This window comes from Lemur catta, chromosome 23 (genome assembly GCF_020740605.2).
Source record: "Lemur catta isolate mLemCat1 chromosome 23, mLemCat1.pri, whole genome shotgun sequence".
In the NCBI taxonomy this organism is placed as follows: domain Eukaryota; kingdom Metazoa; phylum Chordata; class Mammalia; order Primates; family Lemuridae; genus Lemur; species Lemur catta.
In genome coordinates this window covers 5,357,827-5,385,181 of record NC_059150.1, presented here as the reverse complement: position 1 = coordinate 5,385,181, position 27,355 = coordinate 5,357,827, and the positions used below count along the sequence as shown (strand labels likewise).

At 52.0% G+C, this 27,355-nt stretch overlaps 1 protein-coding gene across 17 annotated transcripts in view; it reads left to right on the top strand.

The window, feature by feature from the left end:
• The window catches only part of PLEKHA6 (pleckstrin homology domain containing A6), a 150,284-nt gene that overhangs the window by 41,736 nt on the left and 81,193 nt on the right, over positions 1–27,355 (top strand). The window contains exon 1 of one of the 17 annotated variants that reach the window (XM_045535992.1): positions 13,343–13,363. The exons of the other annotated variants lie outside the window; for them this stretch is intronic. The gene's annotated coding sequence lies outside the window, so the exon portion shown is untranslated. Of the gene's footprint in view, positions 1–13,342; positions 13,364–27,355 lie in introns of those variants that run through there. 17 annotated transcript variants of the gene reach the window in all.

Sequence of the window (27,355 nt, the reverse complement as noted above, 5' to 3'; positions counted from 1 at the left end):
CCCAAGGCCACACTGGGAAGTGGGAAGGAACCAGAATTAGAATTTATGGATGTTTCCACGTGTCCGAGCCCACTTCTTGCCCCTCGTGGGACCCAAGTGTGAATGTGGGCAGTAAGATAATGGAGATGGGGGTGTGATTATTTATTTGACTCCACTGTGTCATGCACCCTCCTCCAGCCATCGCTCATTTGTGGCCACGCAGGGCTGCCCAGCTGGCTGCTCCTCCCCAGGTGCCCAGACCCTGTGTTCCGGAAGAGGCAGGTGGTAGATGCCACCTCCCCTGGAGAGGCGCAGTGAGGGTGTCTGTTACTCTCGTGTTCATGTGCATCTAGGGAGGGCCTGTCAGCTGCTCTAGGTCTAACCGAGGGGCCCTTCAGACCCTGCAGAAAGAAAGTCACAGGGAAGCTGAGGCGAGGCTTAGAGAACCAAAGACCACACCCAGCGCCAGTCCTTATTGCTCCCTCCTCCCACGTTAGGGGGTGTCTGACGCGGTAGCAGCTTCTCTGGGAGCCGTAGTCTCCTTTTGTAGGATAGGCCTTCTCCGAACCCAGAAATCCAGCGTCCTCATTTATACCCAACTTAACCACCTGGTGGCAGCTAGCAGGGTGGGCTTAACTCACCTCTTTGCCCTGTACTCCATCCCCTACCTTTCTGCTCCTCCTCTCGACTCCTATTACCGAGGACACTTGCCCTGTGTGTGTCTAGACGCGAGCGTGGATAGCAGCGGGGAAGTTGGGTGAGCTGACTTTCCCGATACCTTTGGTCCCTCACCATGAAGGTCCAGTGACTCAGCAGAGAAGGGAGAGTTGGCTCCAGTGGCTTTATGGGGGGAGGGGACAGAACATAGCGAGGGAGAAGAGGGGACGAGAGGAGTCCTTCTGGACCCTGCTGTGCTGTCCAGGGCAGTGCTGGGGTGCCCGTCCTCACCAGCTCTCTAGGACCGTGCTACGGGGGAGGTCGAACCCATGTCAGAGCGGATGTGGGTTCTGAGGGCGGGTGAAGACGGAGATCCCATGAGTCTTGCCCCGTGGTGGCACCTCCAGATCTGGAGAAAGGTGGAAGAAGAGGGAGAAACTGAGACCCCAGGAAGAGCCGCACAGCAGGGATGGGGCGTGGGGAGGGGGTGCTCAGTGGAGAGAAGCCTCAAGGGGAGCAGGGGCGAGGGTCTGAGAAAGGAAGCTGCGTGGGCAGGGGCAGGGCGACACTCAGATACCTCTCCATGGGCTGCGTCTGGCCACGCTGTTCCGCCTTCCTGATTAGGACAGTCTGGTGGAAAGGAGGTAGAGTGGTGAGCGTGGAGACTTCCAGAGTGTCTAGACCTCAGACAGGGTTTTCTTGAATCTAAACAGGAAGCATCCCAATCCGGCCCAGCATCTTCCAAATTTGGTGTTGTCAGAACCAAGGCCAGAGTCATCAACACTTATTAAGTTACATTTTTAAAAGTGTCCTTTAATTGGCTGAAACAGCCAGTTGGAAATAGAAGTTGTCCTAAAATATTCCGTCCACATATGTCTTTCTATCTGATAAATGTGTATGTCCCCGCAGCAATTAGCATAGTGCCTTGAAATAGTTGGTGCTTGGCACGTCCCTTCCCCCACCGTCCCCAGGCGCTGTGCTTGGGGAGGGGAGGGAGAGTGCTCTACAAATGACGTGGCTCCCGGCCCAGACTGTTTCCGGGGCTGAGATTTCAGATTATTTCTTCACTTTCTGGCTCAGAGCCAGGACGGCTGTTACCCAGTCACTGGCTGAAGGATTTGCAGGATGGAGTTTGGTCACATCTGGCCGTCCTCTGCCTTCCTCCTTGGAGACTTCACTTTGTCACTCACTTCCAGGGTACTCAGATACTGTAGGTGTGGTGCTGCTCCACCGTATAATTTGGGTTAGGAAACACTGAGCCTCTATTATACTTTTTATAATTGACTCTATGTATTTTTAATATTTCTTTGAGAAGGAGTGAGCCGTTTCCAGCCACCTGGGAGGAGTTTATCACTCCCGCAAGAACCTCATGAGATTACAGGTCAGCGGAACAACAAGGTGTCGATAGCAGCCCATTTGCATATTTCCTCCAATCCTTCCTTTGGCTCAATTTACAGGCATCCTGGCCAGGTTCAGCGTTGGCATTGCTGTCACTTTCTCTCCATCACACAAACCAGAACTGGTGGGCAAATCCCGGCTCAATGTAGCTCGTTGGAAGCACTGTGCTCCTGGTGTCAGAGTCTGTTTTTCCAGATGGAGAGACCAAGACAGGAGAGGGGTGTAGAGTCTCAGTCTTTCGTTTGGTTAAACTTTCCTCCCAAATAGCAGTCGCCTTTCTAGCGTCCCAGGCACGCGATCAGCCAGCCGCCCCTTGAATGCCCCCAGCGACCAGGAGGGCTGCCCTGTGAAGCAACTTTTTCCATTGTTGGACGCATCCACTTGTATCCTTCCTTAATGTGGAACTTAACTTTTCTTCTTCGAACGTCCACACTTTGGTACTATTTGGTACTATCCGATGCATTTTCACATCCTGGCCATCCTTGTCTGGGCTTCCTTGTTTGTCATCGTTTCAAGAGTCAGGCAAGTCCCAGGAGGCCATATGACACAGTGGGAAAAACACAGTCTCTGTGGTCTGTCTGCCTGGGTTTGCACCTGGCTCCACACTCACAGGCTGTGTGACCCTGGTTATAATCCTTGACCTCTCTGAGCCTTGATTTACTCATCCGTGAAACATGAGTGATGATGATACTTACTGTATAGAGTTGTCGAGAGGATTAACTCAATTAATACGTGTAAAAAGCCTAGAATAGTGCCTGCAATTCAGTACATGGTAGCTTTTAATCTTCTCTTGAAATGAACTGCCCAGAACTGAACATAATACTCTAGATGTGGTCTGTTCCATGGGACTCTGATGCCCGTGTCAGATTAAATTTGCAAATCATGGGTGTTTAAATCGAGCTCATTGTCCTGAAAGCCTCAGGTTGTTTTCCCGTGGACAGCTGTCGGGCTTTGATCGCCCCTCTCCCGCACAAAAGATGTGCTCCGAGTTAGAGGGAAGGTCAGTGTCAGGGGGAGCCCAAAGCCTCTCTCCACACTGGATCCAAACACGTGTGAACCCTCACTGATGTAGTTGAGTCCCTTTTGTAATGCCGTTCTGCGATCTGGTGCTCTGTTTGGAAAATCTCTTGACCTGCACTGGGCTGAAATAAAATCCCCCTCCCCATGAGTCTTTTCTCTCTTTCCGTGGGTCTTTCATTCTTCTTTGCTCATCCGATGCATTTGCTTATCAGGTGAGCATAGCATGTACTGTTGGGAACTTCCTTACCTCTAACTCCGGCTTCTCCACTTGTTGAAGTCCCCAGGCTCTAGGGGAAGGGACACAGACACCCAAAGCATGTTCAGGGTGCCTATGTTCACAGGTAGACTTTTGGGGCTCTCTAAATCCTTGCTCCTCAAGGCCCAGTGGCATCTGCATCACCTGGGAGCTTGTTAGAAAGGCAGAATCTCAGGCCTCACCACAACCTACTGAATCAAAATCTATGATTTTTTTTTTTTTAATAGAGACAGGGGTCTCACTATGTTGCCCATGCTGGTCTTGAACTCCTGGCCTCAAGTGATCCTCCCACTTTGGCCTCCCAAAGTGCTGGGATTACAGGCATGAACCACCGTGCCCAGCCCAGAATCTACGTTTTATCAAGATCCTCTGGATGATTCATATGCATATTAAAATCTGAGAAGCCCTGCTCTGAATTATTCAGCTAGGGGTGGGGATGAGGGTGTGGGAGAGAGGGAGAAGAATCCTATTTTTCTTTTTTTTTTTTTTTTTTTTGAGACAGAGTCTCACTTTGTTGCCCGGGCTAGAGTGAGTGCCGTGGCGTCAGCCTAGCTCACAGCAACCTCAGACTCCTGGGCTTAAGCGATCCTACTGCCTCAGCCTCCCGAGTAGCTGGGACTACAGGCATGAGCAACCATGCCCGGCTAATTTTTTTGTATATATATTTTTAGTTGGCCAGATAATTTCTTTCTATTTTTAGTAGAGACGGGGTCTCACTCTTGCTCAGGCTGGTCTCGAACTCCTGACCTCGAGCGATCCACCCGCCTCGGCCTCCCAGAGCTAGGATTACAGGCGTGAGCCACCGCGCCCGGCCAGAATCCTATTTTTCAAGGTCTTGAATTCAGTCCTACTGACCAGGGTCCTGAGGACAGACAAAAGACTATTTCCAGAATATTTGATCACAAACTCCCTGTTTATTTCTTGGAATGCTCATAATAAGGTTTTTTTTGTTATTTTTTTTTTTTTTTTTTTGAGGTGGGTCTTACTATATTACCCAGGCTGGTCTCAAGCTCCTGGGCTCAAGTGATCCTCCCACCTCAGTCTCCTGAGTAGCTGCCATTATAGACACATGCCACCATGCCTGGCTCATCATAAGGTTTTTATAAAATACTTATGGATTTACAAAAAATACAGATTGTATTTGTGTTTTCCCCATTTTATTAGTAACATGCTCTTGAGCAAAGGTATTTCAAACCTCTGGATTATATGTACAACTGGCATCTTTTAAATTTTAAATGTTGGGTTTTAACATTTCTGATCTATGTCATTTTGTTAGTGTTAGGCTGTTGTTTCAGTGTGTGGAATTCTGATTCTGCCATGGGTGTGTTAGCCATCCCTCCCAGCTTTGCCAGTGGCAAATCTGATAGCCATGCCTTCTAAGTCTTTATGCAAATCGTGGGTAAAAACTGCAGGATCATGAGTGGACCCCTATGGTGCACCTTAGAGGCTCATTCATTTAGTCAGCGCAATTTTGAGTTCCAGAGCTCCATCCCTGCAATCAGATGAGCTGGTTCTAACTCCAGCTCTGCTCCCTGCTGGCTTTGCCACCTTCGGCAAGTTATTAACACCCCAGACTCCTGGTTCTTTATCTGTAATTGAGGAAATTAGTCATCAGCATCCTCTGGGGCACTTTAAGGAAATGCACGTTCCTGGGCATTTCTCACAAGTCCTGATTCACTTGGTCTGTGGTGGGTACCCAGGCGTCAGTATTTTTAAAAAGCTCTCTGGGTAATTCTAGTGTGAAGCCAAGATTGAGAACCACTGGACCAGATAATCCCCAACAAGCATGACCTGCCTCTCTGTGATCCCAGAAGCTTCCCGGCAGCCTGGTACGCATCTTCCGGGCCCCTTGTCCTGCAGCCTGAGCCCCGCTGGCTGCAGTCTGTGGTAGGAGAGAGGGTCTAGTTGGCTGGTGTCGCACCGTGACCAGGCACTGAGTGTGCCATTCGGGACTGTAGGTCACACTCAGTGTCTCCCCCACGTCCCTGGGAGAGGAGTTGGGTGGGCTCCTATCAGCTGCTTGCTCTCCTGCCCATCTCCTCTGGACAAGAGAATCACCCCTGATTTCTCTAACTTAGCTCCTCTGTGTTTCTGAGCTTGCTGCTTAAGAGAAATCGCCAAAGGCCAGTGTACCGTGTCAAGGAGTCGATCAAGATGGCTCCCTGTTGGATTCCTCTCTTTGCCCTCTTTCTTTTCTTCTGTAACTCTGGAGGTGCCAGCAGCTCTGGGGCCTTCTCCTGCCTCTCTTTCCCTGTATAGACGCCCACGGGTTGAGGGCTGCTCCACTCCAGAGCCGTGGCAGCGCCCAGGCACGTGGCTGGCCGACGTGGACACACAGACCCCTCTGATGTGGTGGCATTGGGGATCAAAGCGCCCAGTTGCCCAGCTTGGCTGATTTGAGGCATGACTGGGACTCAGGGTGTCGCCTTGAGCGTCCCTTCCCTGCTTCTGGGGCAGGAGTGTGCCCAGGATTTGTGTGATCTGCTCTTATCCCTTTCTTCCCCCGGTGGAGCTGGGACACAGTGGAGCTGGGACGGGAGTGTCTCTGCAGTGGGCTTGTTAATTGGCGCTTCAGCTGGCTGATTGACTGTAATGCGGGTGAGCGTTTATTTACCCCAGCAGCCGCCTCGCAGACAGCCGTTAATTGCAGGCACGAGAGAGACAATAATTATGGGATAATGGGTGGCTTTTGTGAGTCCTTCTCTTTGCACTGTGTCAGCAAACACAGCGGATTTGTTTTCTAACATTCAGCTACCCTGCTGGGGAGATGCCACAGCCCCTCCTGCTCACTCCATCCTTGTCATCCAGCCCACCCTCCCCTTCCCCCAGCCCTGGGCCTGGGGTTCTACCCAAAGTCCCTGAGTAACAGAGAGCATGTTCCAATCTTCCGAAATACTGTCTTCTTCCAGCTCCCGTGCAGTCATGACCCCATTTTTAGGATTTGTGAGGTTGAACTGGTACTTGGTACTTAATCAACTTTGCCTAAAAATGGGTAAGTAAATATTAAGCTATATGCCTGCCCCTGTGTCCTGATCTTTCTTAACGTGTTTACGTGCTTGTAATTAGTGTGCAGCTCTTGTCCTGTGTCATGCATTTCTTTTTGTCTAATATTATTTTATGCAGACACTCCCAGGTATGACAGTCGTCTATAAATTTGTCATTTGAAGTAGCTATAAATAATTCTGTCATGTTACTCCATTGCTGTATTACTTTTCTCTTATTACCAAGAATTTGGGTTGTTTCCAATTTGTTGCTATTATGAATAGCTCTGCTGTAAACGTCTTTATACGTACTGATTTTTCCCCAGTTATTTCCCTGGGGGCAAATTGAATTATGAGTTATATTGATCTGGCTTCATGTTGGGAAGAGCTGAGGGGAGTGGGGAGCTGGATCTATCTCTCCCTCTCCCAACACACAATTCCTTCTCTTCTCCCCTCTTCTCTCATCCATTTTCAGTGTGATCCTTGCCCCAAATTCCTAGGTAACAACCAGGTTAGTGAAGGAGAGACCTGGTATTCTGGTTATCTGTGGCTGCGTAGCAGATCACCCAAAACATAGTGGCCTTAACAAGGATTTATTCTTACCTCTCGGGGTTGGTTCTCCAGGTTAACTGGGCTCAGATGGGCCCTCGCTTGGGTTGTCTCCTGCCACTGCCGTCCTCTGAAGGCTGGACTGGCTGGACAGCCAGGGCGGCTCCTCACATGGCTGGAAAGTGATACTGGCTGTCATCTGGGGGCTCAGTGGGGCCTGTCACCCTGAGCACCCACATGCAGCCTCTTCACATGGCTCAGGCTTCCCTCAGCGAGGCAGTTGGTTCAGGAGAGAGAATGTCTCCAGAGGAAGCATTCCAAGAGACCCAAGTGGACACTTCCAGGCTCTTACGCCTAGCCTCAGAAGTCACCCAGCTTCCTATCTGTGACATTCTGTTGGTGTAAGTGAACTGGCCTAGACACAAGGGACAGGGGGTAGGAGAGACAGACTCTACTTCTCAGTGGGAGGACCAGCCATTTGCAGCCACCTCTGATCTTCCACTCTGAAGACTGAAAGTGTGTGTTCATGTATTGATTGATATCCTGTGACCCCCACCGGAGTCTGCCTTGGGAGAGGCCGCATGAGAGACCCCCCACCCCCACGTCATTTCCGCTGAAGCAGCCTGCTCCTGTCTCTCCTCTGCTTCTCAAAATCCTGCCCGTTCCCAGAAGTCACGTGACCTCTTCTCAGCCTTCCTGGTTGCCCACAGGAGTCACAGCTCTCTTCCTGCGTCCTTCCTCCCTGCTCTGTCCAAATTCCCAAGGCTCGTGTCCTTGCTTTTGTCTTAAATGGCTCTTTCTCACATGTGGCAGCATTCGGCGGTTTATGGGCTTGGCTTGCCAGGTTGTAAACTCCTGGGAGGCAAGGACTCTGTCCCGTTCTTGTTAACCTCCACACCCCGCCCTGACGACCTGGTAAAGCTCCTGGCATATAAAAGGGCTTCCATAAATTCCATTCCATTTTCACTTTTTCACACGTTTGACACTTCACTGTCGGTTGAACTAATGAGTATCTGAGTGAAGGGGGCGCTGGTGGGAAGAGAACAAACATTTACTAAACTCAATGTGTGCGCTTACTGGCACAGACTAGGAGCCGTCCATAACTTAGCTTACTTAATTTTTGCAACAACCTGGGAAGGAAGAAGCAGTATCCGCATTTTACAGATGGTGAAGCTGAGGCTCAGAGGTGTTAACGTGTGCGAGGGGACATAGTTGGGTCACATAGTTGGAAAGTCAGTGAGCCATGATTCAAGTCTAGGTCTTTGGGAATTTAGGGCACATATTTTCTCCTACACACTCAACCTCTTCGAACCTCAGTTTCCCATCTGTAAAATGGAGAGGATAATACTTACCTCGTAGGGTTGTTTGGATGAAAGGAAATGCAACTGCAAAGCATCCGGTGCAGGGCTTGGCATCAGGTAGGCATGTACCCCATATTGCCCGTCGTGCCGTGACTTCTTGTTCTCGAGGGCTGGACAAGCACGTTGCACACCTGGCACGGCTTTATGGCTGGCGATGCAGTTGACAGAACTGCCCTGTAAATGTCTTTGGGTGTGTGTGAACAACACACACGTAACCACTCTGGTCCGTGACTCCCGGTTACTCCTCCTCCCCTCCTGGAGCATTAGTGGGTCTTTTCCCTTGGAGCCCCTGCCCCCGGAGAGACCTCCCATCTTCTCTGTAATCACAGCGCCAGGTCTCCAGTCTCCCAGGTGGCTTCCCCTGGAGCAGCTGAGCCTAGGGATTCTGCCTCCCACATTAATTGCTTTTGTTTGCTCTTTTGCAATTAATTCCAACAAGAGCTTATTAGTTCTTTTTCTTTTTCCTCATCCTCATGCTCACTTGCTCTCTTACGTTCTCAGTTCTGTTTTCCATTTTTTGGTCTCCCTCTGTCTCGAAGCGTATGGGGACCCATCCAGAAGGACTACACAGTGGTGTGTTTCGCTGGGGAGTTAGGGTGCAGGCTGGTGCGGAGACGCAGCCATTGTGAAGGGGCTTCCCTGGTGGCTGAGGAGAGCCGTAATTTATGGCTTTTGTTCCCTGATTCCCTTTCCTCTTATTCCTTTGACTCTGGCCTCATCATTTTCTGGCTCGAGACACTGCCTGGGAAGGGAGGAGCCGGCTAGTTTAGGCGTCCACTAGTCTGGTCTGGTCTTCTGTCCCTTTATTCCCAAGTTCAGTTCCATGTCCTACTCCCCTGCCTGGTCACTGATATATAGCATCGAGTTGCCAGAATCACAGAAGGCAGAGGAGGTTGGATTTTTTTTTCTTAACTCTTCTTATACCCTTCCCTCCAAAGGTTCAAACTGAAAATTTTGGGAGTCCAGAAAGAGGCTCTTCTTTCTTCCCAGTGTTAGTGCTTTGTAAGAGGAGCAGGGCCCAGGGGCAGGTAAAACGGAATCCATCCCAGCAAACTGTCCTGCCAGGAGCCGTGGAGGAGGCCAGCTCTCTTTATCACTCTGGTCCAGCCCTAGCAGGGAACTTATCACAGCTTATCCCTTGCTAGCATTTGGGATTCTGTCCCAGTCATTGACCTGCATGCCTGCAGTTTGACAAATCTTAAGAACAGAAAAGAATTTCCTGTATCCGTGCGGATTTTCCAACATCTGTCCCTTGTGCATACAAGCCCACAGGAGGGTGAAGCAGGGAGGAGAAGGGCAGAACCGTGTGCAAGCTGGCCCGGTGCACGATTCTGAATTACATCTCCCCCATCACGTGTGCACACACATACACACCCACGCTTTTAGAAGGTCTGCCCTGATGGCTTCAGCCAGAAGTGACCTCTCCTTCCACTGAATTCCTGTGGCCCCAATGACTTGTACCATGCACAGCAAATCTGTGCTTTTAGTTTGTAGGATGGTAGTTAAGATCATATTGGATAAATAAGTCGGGGCTGGATTATAAAAGGCCTTGCATTTCAAGCTAAGAAGTTTGGCCTCTATCCTGTAGGCAGCAGAGAAACACTGCAGGTTTGTGAGCAGGGCATAACTGAATTGTCACCTGGAGAGAGCAGGGGGACCAGACATGGAGGCCTTCAGTCATCTCCAGGGCAGCAGGACTGGGATGACTTGGCCCGGGCAGGTTGCCAGGTCATGGTCTATGGTCTGGAAGCAGCGTCATGGACAGGGAAGATTGGTTGGTGATGAGGGTTTAGGATGTCACACTGAGAGCTGTTTTGGGGGCTCGGTGGGTGGGGTTGGGAATCTAAGTCTTAGGACGAAGTTGAGTTGGTGACTGGAGACAGAAGAATTAGGGTTAGGGCATAGGGGGTCAGACGGGGGATTTGGTACAGGACCCTGTAGAAAGCCCCTCTTGACACTAGACGAGTTTATATTGGGCCACCCCAATATGTAGGGGCCTTTGCCCTGGAACTCCTTAGAGACACCCCTTAAAGATGGCCTGAAAGAATGGTTTGCTGGCCATCAAAGTCATTGGGGCAAGGTGACAGGGGCTGTGGCAGAGCAGAGGCTATGGGGATGGGATGGCAAAGCAAGTGCAGGTATGTCCTGCCCATGCCACATGTGCACCAGCGTGTCCCCATGGCCCGGCTCAGAGCAGCCAGCCCGTCCATTTCCCAGGGCTCAGCCCTTACTGCCCAGACAGAAAAGCGGGGCAGGGTGACATGACTCCTTGTCTGTCCACTTTCTCCTAAGGTCACCTTTGTCTTTGCTTGTCAAAACTGGCACCATCACCCTGGCACTGCCAAGCCAGGAGCTGGGGGCTGCGTGGTGTCCCTCAGTGTCTTCTTGCTCTAATCCAGTTGCTCTGGCTAAGAGCAGAGAAGGGTGTGGCTGCCACTGTAGCTTAAAGATGCTTTGAGAGATGGGATCCCCGTTCAGACTCTTCTCTAATCCTGAAGTACAAGCCGCCCTCCCCACCCCCAGCTCCGAGAGGGTCCTGCTCTAGAGCCTGTCTCTGCTGGGGAAGGAAGGGAGGGACTCGGTCCAAGGGGCCCAGCCTGGGTGTCTATACATTGAGTGGAGTCATCTGCAGCGCTAGGCTGAGGCCAAGGTAAACAACCCCCTGCCCAGCTGCCTGATCCCTCTGCCTTCCTGGCCTGGCTTGGACTGGGGGGCGGTTCATGGGGGTGTCACTTCTTGGTTAACACGTGGGAGGCCAAGGGGAAGGAAAGCATCCTCTGTGTGTTTCTTGGGTAGGTGATCTTATCAAGACCAAGTCTTTTGGCTGGAGGAGGGGGTTGGGGGTGGACAGAAGAAACGGTCAAAGGAAGCGAAGTTTCAGTCCGACAGGGGGAATAAGTTCTGGTGATCTATTGCACAGTATGGTTAATAATAATATACTAATCATCGTATATTTAAAAATTGCTAAAAAAGTGGATTTTAAATGTTTTCACCACAAAGAAATGTTAAGTATGTGAGGTGATGGATATGTTTATTAGTCCGACTGGACCATTTCACAGGGTATACATGTATCCAAACATCCCATTGTACCCCATAAATATATGCAATTATTATTTTTAGTTTGTCAATTAAATTAAAAAAGACCAAGTCTGGAATGATCGCCCCAGACCCCTCCTTCCGGGTAATTAGGGAGAGCTGAAATGCATCTCACAGGCAATTAGGAATGTGGTTTGGAGGCTCAGGGTGTTTGACTCTCTCTCTTAGTGCAAAGATTTGAGATTTGACTGAGCAGATGCAAAGCGGGGTTTGCTTCCCATTCATCTCGTTCCCCACTGCCCTCCTCTGGCCTCTCCCGCTGTGATGGGGGGTTAGGCCTGCTGTCTGCCTTGTTCCCTGGCCCAGAAGCATGTTCGCCACGAGGGAGCTGTCTCAGGCACCTGGGTTGAAGCATGTCGGGTCCATACTGCATGTCTACTCCACCCCAAACCAGGGCGGCTCCCCACGCAGGTTCCAGAGACTAGGCATTCTTTTCCTTGCCACCTCTGCCTTGGTGTCACTCTTGGCTGTTTGTGTTCAAGACCTGGGGGGAAATGGCCCAGGGCTGGACCTCCTAGAATTCACAACCTCAGAGGGACCTTACCCTTTTAAACAGGCTGGTTAGGAAGGCTTGTCAATGATCAGGGACAAAATGAGTAGATGTTTCTTGTTTTTAAGGGAATTTATTGCCAATGAAACTCTGGACCCAGGCCGCTGAACTTGCCCAGTCTGGAAGCGGGTCGCTGTGTATCCCCACCCCGGGGACGCTGCCCTGAGCAGGTGGAGAGCAGGGGCCCAGGAGGCTCCTCCCAGAGAGCAGGACTCGGGCTGCAGGTCACCACGCCCCTTGCAGGCTGAGCCCCGACTGCTGAGGGTGGGAGAGAGGGCTCTGAGTGGAGAGACGGGGACCTGGGTTTCTGGGGGGCTGTGGCACTTCCCTGAGGATAATTCACTATCCCCTCTGAGCTGCAACTGTTTAAATCAGCTGAGAAACCGGGACAATGATATAGGGTTTCCCCCTTTGGGTTACGTGAAGCTGCAATGAAAAATAGTCAATGTGTGAAAAAACCTTGCAACGTCAGAGATGGTCGTTCACACTGTTGTTGCTGCTAGGGGAGGCAGAGAACTCGAGTCCTGGGTTTGAGCTCTGTTTTCACTTGGGGGTTCCTGCAGTCCACAGCTTCCTCCCGGAGGTGGTGAAGAACTGCCTGTTTCTCCAAGCCCTGGAGGGTTAGAGAAACCCTAGTCACCCTACAGATACAAGTCCCAGGGCGGGTCATTCTCCTCGTCCCCAGTCCCTTCCTTTCCCTACTCTTCAGCTGCCACCTGATGGCCCTCCTGGGCAGGGAGCCCGAGGCCTGGGGGCCTGGGTGTGCTCCGGCTTGGTTTGTCATTCGGTGGTGGCAGGGCACAGCCTGGCAGAAACCTGCCTCCCCCTTCCTAGGTGGGGCAGGAACTTTGGTTTATGATAATGATACCCCGCATTTATAGAGCGTCTTCTCTGCCGGAGCCCAGAGCGCTTTCCCTTCCGTGCGTGCCCCCGTCTTTCCGGAGGTGCGGGCTGAGGGCCGGGATCACAGTGACTTTAGAACCGAGGCTCCGAGGGATCGGTGGCTTGCTGTGGGTCATGCAGCCGGCAAGTGGCAGAGCCGGGATTTGAGTTTCAGAGTTGGGACTGCTGCCGGGATCAGTCGCGAGGTCCTTTGACTTTCAGCGAGGGACTTGTTGGCCCACTTCTCAGTGCCTGCAGAGTGAGGACTGGTGGCCGCTTGCCCTGGCTTTGGCGCAGGCTGATTCCGAGCTGACCCCAGGCCCCGTGGTCCTGAAGATCGGCGAGAGTGAGGCGGTGGGAGGTGGACGGAGCCCAGAGGCGGCTGTGCCTTGGTCATCTTGTGACTGCCCGGCATGGGCATGAATATGGAACAAGCACCTTGGCCGAGCACTGGGTTAACCCTCTGTCCCCTACAGTAATGTGCCCCAAAAGGGCGGGCTCTGGGCGGGCTCCTTTTGGCTTCTTGATTGGCCCCACTTTACTCGGGCTGGGGTGGAGCCTCCTCCGGGCACTCCGCACCTTGGGAGGCAGGTGGATTAGGGCACTGGTCGCTTCCTGGAGCAGCTGCTAGGAGGTAGGAAAGGACTGCTTGGGGCGTGGGGTGTGTCTGTGCCCTGAGCCCCTGCCCAGCCTCCTGGGGCCGATGAGGGCAGCCCCCCTGAGCAAACTGGGCTGGGCATGGCCGCTGGGGCCCCGGGGGTGCCAGGCTGTGGGAACGGGGTGGGCAGCTGACCATTGACTCAGTTTATATATTCCCGGGGGCCTCTCTAGCCCTCCCCGTTCCGTCTGTCATCCCTCCCTCCTCACAGTTGCTTTCTGTCTTCCCTTCCCGTTTCTCCCCTTTACTCGTTATTTACTCAGCAAGCGTGAGCTCTGAAATGCCGGGTATGGTTCTCTCTCCTTCCGTCTCCTCCTCTCCACAGGACTTCTCCAGACGCCCTTATCCCTCTCTTTTTTTCCTCCCTCTTCTCTCCTCTCCCATAAGCTCTGTGATCAGTGGCACCAGGAAGTGCTCGGGGAGGGAGCAGCCTTGGAGGTGCCAGCTGTTTGCCCAAGGCGGGGTTGGCGAGGCCTGGGTCCCTGGGCTGGGCTGGGTGGAGTGTGGGCTGGGGGGCTTGGCTCTCCTGTGGCCTTGTCCCTGCCACACCTTCTGCCTTCTCCCCTCCTCGCATTTCCCGCTTCTGGTACCTAAGGGAGGCAGAGAGGCAACCAGGCATTGGACCCAGCCTCTGCAGATGCTGCTCTGCTGAGATGCTAGTTCTTTTCCGGACCCTGGGGGTACCGAGAGGCAAACGCAATAAGGGGCTGGAGATGCTCTCGGATTTCAGCCCTGAGCCAGGAGCCAGGGTGGTCTAGGGTAGGAGGGGTGTTGGGCTTTGCCTCCGAAGACTGAATGTGGCTGCACCGCGATCCCGTGGTGGGACCGTGGGAGGGAGGGTTGTTTCTTACGCAGCACTGGCTCTACCTCTGCCGCAGCGGTTCTGCTGGGGAGAGAAAAGCAGCCTGAGGGTTCTCTGCCCGTGTGCTCCGGAGCACGAGCCCCAGAGGCCAGAGCCAGGGGCCCGGCCAGCTCAGAGGAGCTCATTGCACTGTTGCCGCAGTAAAGATCAGGGAGGGTCTGGTTTATATTTTTAAAAGCTAAAGAAAATCAAACATACACGAAAGTAGAGAGAATAATGTAGTAACCCCGTGTGCCCGAGCTTTATTCACTTTGAAGTCGTCTCATGGTCATTCCTGTTTCAGGTATATTCCAGTCCTTCCTGCTCTCTGGTTATTTTGAAGCAAATCCTAGACCGTTTATCATTTCATCTCTAAAGACAGGGACTCCATGGCTTCTTGACCTTTGGGCTAAGATCAAGTGTAAAGATAAGGGCTTTTTTAGAAGATAAGGGGATTTGAATTTAAAAGAAAAGATAGGGACTCTTTACAAAAACACCAAAATATCATCACACCTAAACAAAATGAACAATATAATCAAATATCCTGTTAGTGTTTATATTTCCCTGATTATCGTCTAAATTTTTTCTAGTGTTCTTTTTCATTTGGACCCAAATGAGGTCCATACATTGTGATTGGTTTTTATAGCATTGAAGCCACTCATAATGCACAGGTGTTTTCTGTCTCTTTCTTGCAATGTTTTGCTGAAGAAACTGGGTCATTTATCCTGCAGAGTTTTTGACACTCTGGACTTGGCTGATTGCATCCTCATTGTGCTACTTGACATGTTCTGCTATTCCCGTATTTACTGTAAATGTGGTTAGATTTAGGGCTTGATCAAATTCGGGTTCCTTTAGTTTACTTACCTGGAGCATGGAGGCGAGAAACCATCTGTGTGTGCACACCCATCCGGAGGCGCATGGTATCTGGTGGTCTCTCTTTTTATGATGTTAGCAGCCTTGATGATCACTGCCTAGATCCATTAATCCATTACAGGCTAATTGCCTATTAATGACTCTCTCTAATTAGACGTTGCTTCTTTGATCTCACGGCAAGTGATCTCTTGCTTTGGAAGGAGGCCTCTTTCTCTGGCAGGGGTTGCCGTGGAGGCTCTGGGATGGCAACAGGGTGTCACACTCCCCTTATTCTGGCCTCTCTGTGGATTGGGAAGACAGGACCCCAAAAGCGCCAGGTTGGGGGTACTGGAAGAGTCCTTTGCATCATTTTCCAGTCATATGTTAAGTCTTTGTGCTCCTGGAGAGAGTCAGAGCCCAAAACACTGCAAATAATTTTTCCAGTTAGCTCTGAAATGCAGTTCAGCCACGTTTAATCAGATTAATGCTCAGACACAAATCTTCCCTGACTATCCCCTATAATCACCTCCTGGCTCTTTCTATTATCAGTGACCTAATAATAACCCTCTGTATTTGTATAGTAGTTTATAGTCTGCAAAGCATATACACGCACAAGAAATGGTGCAGCACAGAAGGTAAAAATGAAGCTTTGGGGTCAGCTTGCTTGGGTGTGGGTTATGACTGTACCACTGTCCAGTTGTTTGGCCTTGAACAAGTTAGCTAACCTCTCTGCCTTAGTTTCTCTACCTACCTTATAGGGTTGGCATGAATAATAAGTGTGCTGATATAAACAAAGAGCTCTGCCTAGTGCCTGGGACTTAGTAGATGCTCAATAAATGTTAACTACTGTTATTTTAGAATCAGCTACTCACAGCAATCCAGTATCCAGCTGTGAGAGTCTGCAGACACTGCACAAGGACAGACAACTGAAAGCTGACTGTATAGCACAGATGTAGGCCTGTGTGCTACTTGTTCCAATATCCATCAATAAGGAGGTCCAAACAGCATTCAAAAGCAGCTTCTCTCCTTCTTGCCCCAGCCAGCATTGTCAGAAAGCAGCCAGGGCTCCAGCCCTAATTTTGAGAATAGTGAGGTTTTATCCAGGGAAGTCAGAGAACGTGCTCTCAGAAACACAGTGAAGTGGAGGATATGCCTAAAGTGGGGAAGGAAATGCAGCCACCCTGGCTCCCTGACACCCGCCCTGTCCTTTCCTCAGGAATGGGAGCAAGTGAGGAGGGAGTGGAGGAGATGTGGGGTTTGGCTTAGACCTGCTCTTGTATTTTTCCTTTTTGGAGGCCTAATTTGTCTCTTGCCCTTGAGGAGGGCCCCCTGAGGCCTTGGTCTGGAGAGCCAGGTGGCTGTGCCTCCTCCCCAGGAGCCGGTGGTCCCCTGGGGCCTGGCACAGCTGCTTGCCCATCTGCCCGTGCAGAGCAGAGATGGAAATCTGCAGTGAGACAATGAGACACAACAACCTGCCTGGGCAGAGAAGGAAGCCTACGTACGAGGTGCCAATCAACCACGGGGTCCCAGTGCTCTCCTGGGCCGCAGAGCGCCAGACATTGCAGGCCAGGGAGGGCTCCAAGAAGGGGCCTGTAGGCATCAGAGTTCGTGTGCTCTGTGCCAGCTCCTTGTCCCTGTCTAGTTCCTGCGCCTCTCCATGTGCTGGTCACTAGAGACATAGGACACCCTCTGTGGGCCGTGAGGCGGAGACAGAAAGGAAAGAAGCTGATGAAACGGGGAGTGAGGCCTCAGCACTGGGTGGAAGGAGAGGCGGGAGGTCGGGCAAGCAGGGGTCACTGGGCCTGCCTCCCTAGGCACTGAAAGAGGAAGAACGGTGCACGATGAACGAGACGAAATGCTGTATTTCTGTTTCACTGGGCTCTCGTCGGTTGCACCCTTGAGCTCCTGCTTTTGCTGGGAGCTCAGCCTTGTGACTCAAGCATGTGAGTGGAGAGCGACAAGGTTGCCATCCCAGGTGGGGGGCGGGGAGGCTGGGGAGAGGCAGAAACCCCAGGAGCTGATTTGCCCATAATATCATAGTCCAGATGCTGTTATGCTGAGCGGGCTTCTGCCGGGACCACCCCCTGTCAAATGCAGAGCCCTCGGGTTTGGGAAGTGAGCAGATCCTTGTCCCCTTTGGGTCAAATAGGAAGGAGGGGGCCGGACTGGGGATGAGGAGGGGGAGTGGATGCTGCGTGAGGTCAGACTGAACTCCCTCCCCATCCCACGCCCCCGCCGACTCCCAGCGCCTCGCTCCGCGCTTATGCACAGAAATCTGTGTTGAATGAATGAATGAATGAACCAATCAAGGAGAAGGAAAAGGAGTTTGATTACATTTCTCCTTCAAATCTTTTAATTCTCTAGCTTGATCCTTAGGCATGAACTTAGGGCTCAGACAACAAATTGTGGTGCTCACGTGGGTAGGGGGGGTGGCCGCAGAGACTGGGGCAGCCGTGTGCAGAATCGTGAGAATGAGCGTTGGGAAGCGTCTGCGGAGTGCAGCTCTCCGTGCCCTCCTTCCCCCGCGCTGGGCTCTGAGTCTGGGTCTCAGCCACCTCTGTGTCTTTCCCGGTGCCTTGCACATAGTGGGCAACGAGTCGAGCACTGACTGCATGTTGGCAGAGGCAGGGGGGAGAAGCTGTGTTCATCCTGACTTTGCAGGCCTTGGTCCTCCTCCCGGGCCCTAGAACGGCCAGATCGCGTCTGAGGCTCAGAGGAGCTGAGCATTCACTCATGCCCTCTGGTCTGCCCAAGCTCAAGGGCACGGTTGGAGCCGGGCTCTGTTTCAGCTGGCAGAAGGGGGCATGGAACTGGAGCTGCCCTCGGCCGCGGAGAAAGTCGGCCACAGCAGGACTGGACACGTCGAGTGCCCAGAGCCTGCCTCACAAAGCAGCTTAGGAGAAAATTACGTGGACTCAAGCCAGGGGCGGCACGGCTCACTGTGCTGGAGTTGTTAGGGAGGGGCTGGGCCGGGTGGGGACCAGGGCTCATGGTGGGCAGGGGGACTCTGCCCCTTTTGCACTCAGTCGAGCCTGTACACCAAGGGCAGCTCAGCTGTGCTGGGCATCGGCAGCCTGGAAACGGCGCTATCGCTTCTCCCCTTGCCTGTCCTTGAACCCCTGTTCACTTGGACCACTGAGATCCTTGCAGGACTAAGCGACCTCAGGTATAGCCAGAGCAGTCCGGCTCTATGGCCTCCTTCTGGGTTTGCTCACAGGCTACTCTAAGAAACCACCAATAAGGAACTTTCTCAGGGCTCAGAGTTCCAAGCACCTTGAGTAGTTTCTAACAGCATTTTGTTCTACAGATGGGAAGACAAATCCACCCAGATCTTCCAGAGGAACCAAAGCACAGCGAGGCAAGGACTTGCCCACAGTGACGTGTGTGCCGAGAGCTCACCGGGCCAGGCACCTCGGCACTCAGCCTCCCAACCCCGGGACTCAGTATTTCTGAGTGTGAAGATTTCACGTGGTGCCTATGGGTTCTTTGTCAAACCAGAGGCTTACTTATGTGGGGGTCCTTTGGCAGGGTGCCCAGTTTGTCCCAGTGTGCCCGGGACTTTCTTGATTTTAGCACTGAAAGTCCCACATTCTGGGAACCCAAGTCCTGGACAAACTGGGACAGTTGGCCACCCTGTCCCTAGGGATTCTCCCTCTGCCAGCCCTGTAAACCCAGTTCGAGTTTCTCTGTGTTGCTTAAATCATGGGGAACATAACTGCCCACCATCTGCTTTTGTGGGCAGACCCCAGAGATCTGAACTCGTAGATAACTGGGTGCACAGTACGTGAGGCAAAGCCTTTCCTATCTCTCAGGAGCTCTAAGACAACCAAAATGATTGCTTCTGTCTGCCTGCGATTGGGGTAACTGAGGCAAAGTGTGGAGGTGGCTCCTGCCTATCCCTTGCTGAAAGCTCTGACCAAATCTTATATTTCTGTGTCTCCTCTCTTCTAAATAACCCACGCGTCAACACAGTGCTGAAGCCAAAGGATGGAGACACGTATAGGTGACACCATACCCTTTCCTTATGTGGAGAAACTGGAGTCTGTGGATGGCTTAGTAAGCTGTTGGCCTCGGGTCGGATAGAAACACTAGCGTAAGAATCGACTTCCAGTTCAGCACCTTTAGGACCAAAACTTTCAGCTTTTGTGATTTCTGGGATAGTCTCTCTATTCCAAATCATTTCTTCTGAATCTTACTCCTCTCAGTTAAGATTTTGTCAGAGAAGTTCAAACTCAGAGAATATTATTCTAAGTTCTCTTTGTTTGGTTCCTTTCCTGGTCTTATTGATGTTGAGACTTTTCTGTCTTAGCATCAGCTGCCTCTCTGGTGGGGCCCAAACAGCAGCCAGAGCTGGAGTTTCCCGCTGCCCCGCCCTGCTCTTTCCATCCCATCCCATAAAGGGGTTATTCACTGAGGCCCCTTTCTCCATCCTATTTATAAATCTTTTCAGCATGTCTTTGTCCCTAGTGACAAAATCCTATTCTACCCCTCTACTTCAGCCCTTGAGATCCTAAAAATTTCTTTCCATCTTCTGCCCTTCAAAATCCGTAGCCCTGATTCTTGCCAGGCCCGCCCAGCAATCGAAGTCGGAGAGAGGAACAGGGGACCTTTGTGGGACAGGTCCATGGGTAGCGCAGGACTCTGGGATGTGGACCCCGAAGAGGACCCTGAAGTCCTTGTGCAGCTGAAACGCTTCCCCACAGGCTGGGTTTTAACTGCACCTCCTCGCAGCTGGGGGTGACTCAGGCAGAAGCTCGGGGCCCAGGGCAGGAATGTGACCGCAGTCCTCACCCAGCACTTGCCAGAACACCCATTCGGTGTGCTTGTAAGTAGGACTGAGTGGCACCGTGGATGGCCCGGGCGGACGAGCTGTGCTGGGCTAACTTGGTCAAGAGCACAGCTCTGGAGTCCGTCTGCTCAGGTTCCTTCCAAGTCCCGCCACTTTGTCCTCCAGCAGGATATTTAACCTTATTTTGCCTCAGTTTCCTCATCTTAAGAGAGCGGTCATAGCCATAGCCATCGAAAGGCAGTTGTGAAGATCAAATGAGTTGCATTTAGAATTATGCCTCATGCAAGATGCGCTCAATAAATAGCTATTATTACTAGGTGGCTAATACCCTCTGCCATTTGCTTCTCTAGTAAGCTGGTCATTCATTTGACAAGCGTGTGCTGAGCACCTATTATGTGCCAGGAATACAAGGATAACCTTGTTGAAGCTGTCCGGTTACACAAGCATTTTATAATGCCCTCTATTCTCGTGTCAGCCTTCTTTTCTTCCTGAATGTCCATTTGGCCGTGACGGCGGTTGAGAAGTGGGTCGGCACTGTGGTCCCATCTAGCTCTCGGTGATCCTAGTCTGCGTGGTGTGGGGCAGGACCACTTGCCTTGGGAGTCAGGGGACCTGAATTCTATCAGTGATGTGGCTGGTAACCAGCTGGGGTCCCTTGGACAGGTCGCTTCATCTTTGTGGGCCTTAGCGTCCCCATCTTTCAAGTGGAATAGTGACCTCTGTTCATCCTGCCTTTTAGGGGTGCTTTGCAGATAAAATGAGATAAAGATGCAAAAGTAAAAGTCCTATGTAAATGTCAGGTGCTAGGATGGAACAAAGAGGAGGCAGTCCTGGGAGAATGCCTGTCTACGTGCAGGGCTGGCCTCCCCCAGGAAAGGGTCTGAAGGTAATTAACATGAGTGCACGCTCCTGGAGGGCACTGAATGTCCAGGGCCTAGCACAGTGCTTGGCACATAGTAGACACACAGTAAATGCCTCGCACATAGTTGTAGACCCTTAGTAAATGTTTGTCAAGTGAGTGAATATGATTTAAATGGCTCCAACCGATGTAAATGCAGGGAACACATTAAGTTCCAAGGAAATGCAAAGCAAAGGCAAGATCAGGTTTGGGCATGGTCTACCAGGGAGGACTTCCTGGAAGAGATGATTTAGATTTAGTGGGGAAAGAAGACAGGAGAGGCATGTGCAAACTGCCTAGGGCCAGTTAGCTTAGTTGTGGGGAGTGTCCCAGAAGAAAGAGTAAAAGGACAGGTGGTTTAGTTAGGGGAGCATCTCAGAAGAAAGGAATAAAACGAATAGGATAGGAGTTTGTATGGGCACATATAATTGAGAGAGAAAAATGCTTGTTCAGGGAATGTGGGGGAACGTGTTTGAGGAGTGTGATTGTGGTTGGTGGAGAGAGGACCATTACCTCCCTCTCCCCATTAAGGGGAGAATCCCAGTGGCTGAGAGCTCTGGATTAGAGGGGCAGTGGTGGAAGCTCCAGGGGCCTGGGACCACCTGCTAAGCAGCCAGCTTCTATCATCCACTAACGCCACTTGGGTGGTGGCAAAAGTGGGATGGCAACAGTCTGACGTACAATCCCGCTGACTTGGTGAGGCAGGGAGGGGCGCTGGCCTGGAACACCTGTTGCAATGGGAAAGGAAGGGCATAGAGAATTTCTAGAAGGATGCCTGGGCAGCTAGGACTAAAGTCGTCTAGTTTAGAACCTGGAGGTTAATAGATCATTATTTCCTCCTTTTTAACAAGAAGTCTGGGCACACATAGGTGCTCCTTGCTAGTGTATTTAAATTGGGCAGCATGGGACTGAGGGTAAGGGGTGGTGAGACCGCCCTGAGGTCCTATGCAAGCTGTGTGACTTTGAGCAAGTTTCCTGACCTCTCTGGGCACCACTTTTCTCATCTATGAAGTCAGAGTAACAAATAGTTTTGCCAGAGAGTTAATTTGAGGACTAACCAAAGTACTGAGAACAGTGCCCACATAGCACATGGTAAAGTACTCAGTAAGTGGTGGTGGTTTATGTTTTTAGTTTCTTCTTCCCAATATTCTTTAGTCTTCTGCTAAAGGAGAGGAGGCAGAACATGCCCTGCAGAGCTCCAGGGGAAACCCTGGGGGCTGCTTCCCGACTCTGCAGCAGGCTGGGCCCACTCCGTGCCTGCACTGTCCCAGGCTCTGGGGCCACCAGACTATGAGACTGCCTCTTTCTCCTTTGTATCCTGGCAGACATTTATTAAAAGTTTGTTGAATGAAAGATGCATTTGACATGGTCCTTGTCCTTTAAAGTTCACAGTCTAGCAGGGGAGACAGACTTACAAACAAAGAAGAAAAATAAGATTAGATGCACAGAGTGCTTTGCAAACACAGAGGAAGGAAGGCTGGGTGGAAGTCAGGAGTGGCTGCAGGGGCAGGTTTAGGCTGTGCCTTAAAGTATGGGGGGGATCAGAAGGGGTGCAGTTCCGGCAGAAGGAACAGCACGCACAGAGGCCAGGATGCGTAAGGCAGCACGGGGCCTGGAACTAGACCAGGAGGGTCGGAGGCTGGAGCACAGGGGGCACTTCGGGGGGCTCTGGGGAGGAGGCTGGAAGGTGGGCCAACTTGTGAAGAGCCTTGCCAGTCCCACTCAGGGGATTGGACTTAATCCTTTAGAGGTTTCAAGCAGGCAAGGGGCACAGTTTGCATTCTCTCCTCTCCCAGCCCCCAGCCTTAAGGCCGTGTGCTGTTAGCTGTAGGATCAGAATGAGAGTTCAATGCCTTCGGCTTCCACTAAGTGGTGCTTTATGTAGGGGACTGTCCTGTCGATGTTGCTGGACTCCTTCTACTGTCCCTGTGGGCAGCTGTGGCCTCCGATTAACACTATCCAACTTTCTGTCTCATAACAACAGCCTTGTCCATTTAAAGAGCCCAGCGTGATTGAGCCTGGACCGACCCCCCCTTCACCACTACCCCCCTCCCCCCATTCTTTGGCACAAAGGAAAAGCCACAAGATCCCCTGGAGTAGCTTCCAGCTTCATTTCCAGGTGCCTGGCTGCCTGGCATGCACCAGAGTTGGCTTGAGCACTTGTTTTTCAAAAGAGACCAGGTAGGGTTTGCAGAGTGTAATGCCTTATTCTGGGACTTTTGGCGAAGACCAAGAGCCCCCTCTGCCCCTCCCCCTGGTTCCACCCACACATACTGGAGAGAGCGTGCCTGGCCCACGGCAGGTCTCCACCAACACGCGGGGGGCGAGTGGCTGATGTGTGAGCAGTGGGCCCTGTGGGGAGAGCTAGGGGACCCGGTACTTTCCAGAAAAGGAGGGGGAGTGGTCGGGCTTCACAGGGGTTCAGGACAGCAGGGCTACCCAGAAAGCCTCCTTGTCTCCTCGCCCCAGGGAAATTCCAGAGAGAAGCCAGTCGTTAGGTCATTGTTCTAGTTGTTTCCCTGAGTCACGCAGGCACCAGGCCTGCTCAGGAGCCCCTGGCTATGGGAGCCACCCCTCCCTCCCGCCTCACAGCCTCCCCGGGAGCAGAGATGTGTTTGTGGGCCCGTGGCTCCTCCCTCAGCTTCCTGCTGGCACCAGCTCCTTACCCGAGGTCCCCCCCAAAACCGATCCCTAGCTCTGGGGTTGGGGTCAAGTGGGGGATCTCCCAGCTTATATTGCAGGCCGCCATTCTCCCAAATCCCTCCGTCACCCCAGACAGGACCACACCTCCACTTAACAGAGGGGCTGCCGAGGTAGGAGGGGCAGGGGAGCACAGGAGGCCCTGGGTGGAAGAGGTGGCTGGTTCTTTGTTCACTCTCTCCAGGTGGGAAAGGAGAGTGAGGAGGGTGGGCAGCAGTGTCTGGGGTCCTGGTGGGCAGCCTGGCCCTTTGGGGGCTGAAGGGTCACTCTGTCACAAGTGCTCTTTGTCCATGTCCTGGGCAGGCTCTAGGAGAGCAGCCTGTTTCCACCCACCCCAGTGAGAGTTGGGACAGCAGAGGCCCGGGGCCAAGGTCCAGTTGCATTGGCTTGAGATGAACGTTACCTTCTCGCACCTGCTCACCTCCTCCCTCCCTGCCTCCCTCCTCATCCCTGTCTCCCTATCCCTCCTTCTCTGTCCCTTCTTCCCGCCCTTCCCTCCCTTTCTTCCCCAAACAGTTATTGAGAAACATTTATATGCCAGGAATGCAGACATGAGTAAGACACGGCCACTGCCCCACGGAACTCAGAGCGCTACGGGGGAGACAGAGATAAAGGAATAATTGCGATGCAGGACGATAAGCCGGACTCAGAAATGCAACACCTGTGTCAGGGACCGTGCCCAGGAGGGAGGGACCAGCTGTTGGGCTGCGAATGGGGCATTTACAGGGGAATAAAGGTGCTACCAGCAACAGAGGGTACCTGGCCTGAATGGGACCTGCCCTCACTTACAGTCACACAGTTGGTGACAATGAGCAAGTCATCTAACTGCTCTTGATCTCAGTTTCCCCATTTGTTAAAAATCTTTATATATGTAAAGTATTTATGTATGTTTGAGGCTTGCCACGGAATGAAAGCGTACAAAGGTCATGGGCTTTGCCGGTCTGAGGAGACCGTTGGCTGTCACCGGAGAGGACAGCAAACAAGCACACCCGCGCTCCGCCTCCAGCTCCCGGGTCGTGAGATTCTCTGCAGCAGGATAAGGGAGTGTGGGTGCCTCTGGGGGAGAGTTAGTCTAGAACCCCAGTCCGTCCTGCCTTCCTCTTCCTGTCTTCTCTTCCCACTGGACACACCCGCTGGGCTCGATAACATAGCGCCTCGCCCTGGGGACAGTGTGTGTCCACACCAGGAAGGGAGGGACACAGGGCGGACGGGAGAGCAGGGACCACCGGGAACTCAGAGACGGAGACCACCCGACCTCCTGGTCTCCCACCTAGCGGGAACCCTCCGTCTCCTCACTGAGCATCGTCCACGGGGCCTCTCGGGCTGTAGAACGCGAGAATCCTGCCCCTCCTGACGTCTCTGGACCGCGGAGAAGACAAAATGAGACTCAGTCAGAAAGAAGCTGAGTCTTGCAGAATACAGGGTGTGGGAGAAATTTAATATTCTCCAGTCAAATTTATGCTGCTCAAATTAATCGAGTATTTAACACGTTATGTGGTTATGAGCCCTGTTAACCAAGGTCATTATCTCCATTGCTGTAGTAGCGTGCTCTGAACTTTATGAAGGGACCCTGAAGGTATTGTTTGCTGAACTGAAACCATTAGAAAATTAAATTGCTTGGTTTTGAGGTGAGTGCATATGAAGCCCCCCTTACAGACAAGGCCATCTCCTAAGTGGCAGAACCTTCTTAGGTCTGGCTCTGCCCCCCCATGCCAGGAGTTGGCAGCAAAGTGAAACAGTTTGTAGTCCCGTGGTTACAAGTCCAGACTTGGGAGGCAGAGTTCAAATCCCAGCCTTGCTACTTCTTAGCCGTATGGCGACTTAACCTCTCTGGGCTTCAGTTTCCTCTGGTGTAAAATAGGGGTGACAGTAATACCTACCCCACTGGGTTGGATGTGGAGCAAGTGAGCGGATTTGAAAACCACTTAGCACTGTGCTCTCAGGCCCTCTGCCCAGCCGCTGCTCCTCAAAGCACTTCTGCCGTGTTCCCTAAAGCTGCGTAGACAGCGTGAAATCTTCCGAGCATGGGAAATTTGACTCTATGAATACGCTGTTTTGGGGGAGATACTTCTTAGCTTCTCCTACACAGTGGCTGTCAGTTTCCTTTCCACCTTCCAGAAAGATACCTATTTACCTTGCAAGCAAGGATACTCATGCACACACGCACACATCACGTGTGTATAAATGTATGAAGTAACACTTCCATATGCATTTTCCAAATGCTCCTTGTATGTTAAAAGATATAATCCTCACAACTGTGTGAAGAGGATACTGTCATTGTCCCCATTTTAAAGATGAAGAAACTGAAGCGTAGAAAGATGAATGGCTGAGTGTGTTTGTGTGTGTTTTAAAAGAACCACAAAATAATACTTATTCTTACCAAGTACAACGTATGCTATTTTCTATTCTGTGCCATTAAATTTAAAAAATGCCGCTTATGCTACAAACGGATTTCCCAAACCCACAGTTTGAAAGACATCGTTCTGTAAGAGAGAGCAGGTAGGAGGAAACTCCTGCAGAAAAAGAAATGGCAGGCTTCTCCCGGGGGGCCTGATTTCACACGCAGGTGGAGGCCCAGCCGGGAGTGCTATTGGGGCTCTGAGACAGGCGAGAAGGGGCCTCCTGGTTCCCGGATGCCCAAGGCCTCTCTGTGAACCAACGGGTGTTCTGCCAACAGCACCCTATGTTTGCTTTTAGGTGTAACTTTCTGAAACATCTTTGTATTTATCAAGTTATTTTGTGCTCAGAAGAGCTGGAACCGGTGAGCACAGGCTCCCTTCCACTCTCCAGGCAAAGGAAGAGGGGCACAGGGGTGTCCCACGCTTCGGCCAAGGCAGGAGGAGACTAGAACGCAGGTCTCCTGGCTCCCGGTTCCGGTTCTCCTGGCTGCGGATTGTGCGGTAGATTGTGTGATTGTGTCCTCACCGTGCAGGTGTTTAAGGAAGTGGATACAAAGAGGGCACTTTCCCTGTCTGAGGTCATTGTTTGGCTCCGCTGTTCTACCGCCCCGTTTGAAGTACAGCGGAGCGATGGCCACCCTGGGATAGCCCGACGCACAGGCCAAAGGAGCGGGAACGAGCTGCGGCTCCCATCGCCTCATGGCCTCCTGGTGTCTCTCTCGTCCCAGGAAGTCTGGTATCTCTGTTGGCTTCCCCAGTGGGGAAGGGGTTTAAATTCCAGTCAGCCAGAGACTGGGCGGCTAGGAAAGGTAGAGACCAAGGGACGCTGTGACCGTTTAGAAGGCCCTCCATCCCTCTGGAATGAGTTAGCTAAGTCACTGCACCTTCTGGAGTGGGGAGGAGGGACAGGGTCAGCCCCGGAGGCTCTGCCAGCTCTGGGTCGTGCCGGGGACCCTACCCCACAGGCCTTGCCAGGCACAGGCAAGACGCTGGGGAGGCTGGGTGCCGCGGGCCTCTGCCGGGCCCTGTCTCTCACAGCACCTGTCTCCCTGAGCCCGGCTTGGGTTTCTCGTGGGGACAGGGAGCGCTCCGACACCCACTCTCCACATCCTGTGTCAGGAAGCCGCGTTCTTACCCAGCCAGGGCCTCTCCTCTCCTCGTTAGTCCTGGTGTTTCTTTTAATAGTTTAAAAAGTTAGAAAAATATTTTTCAGAGCTTTAGTTGCTCCTGAAGGATTCTAGCTTCCTCCCATGGGGAGCGAACCTTCAAAGATCATTTTATCCATTGATCAATGAGAAAATATTTATCGAGCAAGGGCCACTTTGTGCCTTGCATTACGTGCATTGTGGGACTCCACAGTCTGGCCCCCAGATACCCGCCCAGCTTCCTTCAGTTATGAGGAATAAACGAGACCTTAAATATAAAGCATTCCCGACAATGTGCATAGTAAACACAAAATAAATGTTAATTTCTATTATTACTTCCCAAC